Consider the following 4,654-nt stretch of genomic DNA (forward strand, 5'->3'; position numbering starts at 1 on the left):
GGCCTCTTGGCCTCCCTCTCCTCTCGCTCTTGCCGGATAACCGTCTCAATCTCACGGGCGATATCAACAACCTCCTCGAAGGTAGCACATGTCACCCTCTCCCTAGTCATGAGAACCCGAAGCTGGTACGTGAGGCCATCAACAAACCTCCTGATCCTCTCTCAGTCTGTAGGAACCATCCAAACCGAATGACGGGCTAACTTAGAGAACCACATCTCATACTGCGTCACTGTCATCTCCCCCTGACGCAGTTGCTCAAACTGCCTACGTAGCTCCTCTCAGCGCGACTGTGGTACATACTTCTCTAGGAATAGAATGGAGAACTGCTGCCAAGTAAGGGGTGCTGCACCAACAGGCCTACGCCTTTCACCAAGTGAAGGCAGCCTCAGAAAACTGAAAGGTAGTAAATGCCACACTACTAGTCTCAAGAATCCCTGCTGTACGAAGCATCCGCTGGCACTTACCCAAGAAACCCTAGGCATCCTCACCCCCTGCAGCACTAAATGTCAGAGACTGGAATCTACCAAACCTCTCAAGTTGACGTTGCTCGTCATCCGGCATAACTGGTACCACAAACTCCTGAGCTGGTGCAACCGGCTGGGCTGGAGGTGCCCCCGGTGTCTGGAGTCCCTGCACAACCTGCTCAGGTGTGCGAGCAATGGGAGTCTGGGTGCCTCCCCCAGCCTGAGAAGTAGCTGCGATCGTATTAACTGAAGCTGCCTGAGCCAAACTGGTACACACTGATAAGATCTGAGCTAAAGCCTCATAAAGGCCTGGAATCACAATAGGCACAGCTGGTTCCTGGGCTGGTGCTGTTGTACCGTCCATAATTGGGACCTGATCCGGAACTGGGGCAGTTGGTGGATCTACCGGTGCTACTCTAGTTGCTCTACCCCTGCTACGGCGTCGACCACGACCTCAGCCTCTAGCGGCCCCAGCTGGTGGTACTGGCGGTCGTCCGCCCTACCCAGTAGCATGTATCCTCACCATCTATGAGAGAATAGAATAACATACATTTAGTACTCGGATCAACAAGTTCGCACGACAGGATTTTCAAGAATATGAAGTTTTTCCTAAAGGTTGTGTAGCCACTCGAGGATAAATACAGACGTCTCCATACCGATCCGTGAGACTATACTAAACCTACTCATGACTCGTGAGACTTATGTAACCTAGGCTCTAATACCAACTTGTCACGACCCAAACCCTGAACCTGGTCGTGATGGCGCCTCTCGTGAAGACAAGGCCAGCCAACTAAACCCTATTCACTTGTTAAAGCAGCTAAACAACATGAAAGCAGTCTAAAACATTATTTAATGATAATAAGTAGCGGAAATACAACCCAACACAACCCTAACCAGGGTGTCACAAGTCACGAGTATCTATGAGCTATAATAGAAGTTTGCTAAAGTCATAAACTACTACAAATGTTTGAAAAGGAACAAAAGTGCTAGAGGAGTAGAGACACGGGGCTGCGGACGTCAATAACTACATCGTAATCTCAGAAAGGCCCGCCTGGAACTGGAGGAAATCAGCACTCCAGAGTGGAACTAGCAACGCCTGAATTTGCATACAGGGGTGCAGGGAGTAAAGTGAGTACTCCAACTCAGTGAGTAACAAAGGTAAATAATGACTGAAAGTAAGAAAACGCGTAAGGCACAAGGCATTCTATAATGAAGTAGTAAAAATCATTCAAAAATAGTAAACCAGTGAAAAGTCAAGTAAAATCCTCTTTCAACAAGTAATTGACAGGTAACTAAGATAAAGCAAACAAATAGAAGTTCGCCCCTCGGGCACAGTATCAGCAAAATCCACCACCCGGGCAACATCTCAGAACAGTACCAGCCCCTCGGGCTCAATCTCATATTACAATGGGTACCCGCGCTCACTGGGGGTGTACAGACTCCTAGAGGGGCCCCTTACGGCCCAAGCGCAATAACAAGCCATCTCATGGCATCAAATCTAGGCCCTTGTCCTCATATCAATCAAGCCACCTCGTGGAGTATATATCTCAGGCCCTCGGCCTCAAATCCGTATCTGTGTTTCCTCACAACTAGGCCCTAGGCCCTCGACCTTACTCAGTTGAAAATACTCACAAGCCCCTCGGGCAATAGTAAAACAGTGTTTCTCAGTCCAAACATCATTTAAAATATCATTTAATTCTTAAAAACTGAGTAAACATGGCTGAGTAGTAAAATAGTGGAAATTAACATGACTGAGTTCAAGTAATAAGTCAAAATAGTGAGGAAATAGTAATGAAAATCCCCGAAGGATTCAAATAGTTGGCACGAAGCCCAAATATGACATTCAGCCCAAATAATGGTGATAGCAAATAGTTTACAGTCAAATACGCGGTAAGATCATCAATCGGGACGGACCAAGACATAATCCCCAATAGTGCACGACCCCACGCCCGTCATCGAGCGTGTGTCTCACCTCAATATAGCACTACGATGTGCAAATCCGAGGTTTTAAACCCTCAGAACATCATTTACAACTATTACTCACCTCGAACCGGCTAAATCTCTAGCTCGCGACACCTTTGCCCCTCAAATCGGCCTCCACGCGTGTCGAATCTATCCAAAATCAGAACGAGGATGTCAAAATATGCTAAGGGAACAAAACCCAAGCGAAAACAATCAATAAAGGGCACAAATCCAGAAATTAGCAAAACCCGAACCCCGGGCCCACTTCTCGAAATTCAGAAATTTTCACATCAATAGATTCCTTATCTCTCCATGAGTTCATACATATCAAAAGTTCTCAAATCTGACCCCAAATGGTCCCCAAATCCACAACTAAAGACCTACATTCTCAAGCCCTAGTTTCCCCAATTTTAACCTTTGATTTCCATAATTTCTAGCCCTAATCCATGAAATAATAGTATAGGAATGAGTTTTAGGTCCAAATTCCTTACCTCAAAGAAGTTCTTTTGAAATCCCTCTCTCAAATCGGCCAAAAAGCTCTCAAGCCGAAGTCAAAAATGGTGAAATATCGCAAAATTTGCGAATGACCCTTTACTTCCTGCCCAATTAATCTGCATCTGCGACACCATCGCCGCTTCTGCGGTACCACATTTGCGGTCAAACCTCCGCTTTTGCGAAAATTCATTAATCCAGCCTAAACCACATATCGCCGCGTTTGCGGCTCCGCAGGTGCGGCCCTCATACCGCATCTGCGGTTCCAGACATCCCTCAGCCTTTCCGCTTCTGTGGCACACTCAATGCACCTACCACACCGCATCTGTGGTGCCCAAACCTCAGGTGCGAAAACACCAGAAGCAGCAAACTTCAGTAGCTACAGTAACTTTCCAACTTCTTCGTTAACCACCCGAAATCATCCCAAGGCCCTCGGGACCTCAACCAAAAGCATAAACATAACCCAATACCTTATTAAAACTTGTTCCGATCATCAAAACGCCTCAAACAACATCAAATCTACCAAATCACATCGGATTCAAGCCTAAGTTTCTAAAATTCTTCCGAAATACGCTTTCGATCAAAAACCCAACCAAACCACGTCCGAATGACCTGAAATTTCACACACACATCCCAAATGACACGGCGGAGCTACTAAAACTCTCAGAATCCCATTCTGTTCCCTATATCAAAATCTGCCTACCAACCAGAAATCGCCAAAATATCAACTTTGCCAATTCAAGCCTAAAACTATTCCAACCCTCCAAAACCTTTTTCGAACACACTCCTAAGCCATAAATTACCTCTCGAAGCTAACCGAACCATCAAAACTTGCATCCAAGCCCTCTAACATATAAGTCCCCATCTGGTTGACTTTTCCCAACTCAAACTCCCTTAAAAGAGACTAAGTGTCTCGAACCTTACCAAAAATCATTTCGGATTCGATCCGACCAACCCGATACCATAAAACATAGATGACAAAGCATAAAGAAGCAGAAATGGGGGAAACAGAGCGGTAACTCATGAGATAACTAGCCGGGTCATCACAAATTGGTGTCCTAATTCACCATTAAAATAATTAGGTGGCGACTCTCTTTAATTAATTAAATTTCAGAATTACCAATATGTTATACTCTAATTTAACCCGTGTTAAAATGGGGTATAACATTGAGGATACCAAGAGATCCTCAGGATACAAAGAGATCCCTAGCATATATTGAGGAAACCAAGAGATCCCCGGGATACCAAGAGATCCCTTGTATACATAGAGGATACCAAGAGATCCCCCGGTTATCATCCTTGCTATGAGTGGCATTTCCTTGCGGTTTATCTTAATCTCTATTTTCATTATTGTACTCTTATTATCCTGTATAGATTCTTACTGTAGGTTCTCAATTGTACTGCTTATCTTATCATGTCATCTTATTATTTATTTAATCTCAATAGGGCCCTGACCTTCCACGTCACTACCCGATCGAGGTTATGCTTGGCACTTACTGAGTACCTCTGTGGTGTACTCATGCCCCTTCTGCGCATGCTTTTCATGTGCACATCCAGGTACCGCTACTCAGGCCTACCATCCTTGAGGGAGGCGACTGCTTAGAGACTTCGAGGTACATCTTCCGCGTCCGCAGACCGAAAAGTCCCTTTCTATTCTGCTTTTAGTATTAGCCCTTCTATATTTTCCGTTCTTATTAGACATTCCGGAGTTAGAGCTATGTAATATTTTTCTTAGC

This window comes from Nicotiana sylvestris, chromosome 2 (assembly GCF_000393655.2).
Source record: "Nicotiana sylvestris chromosome 2, ASM39365v2, whole genome shotgun sequence".
Lineage (NCBI taxonomy): Eukaryota > Viridiplantae > Streptophyta > Magnoliopsida > Solanales > Solanaceae > Nicotiana > Nicotiana sylvestris.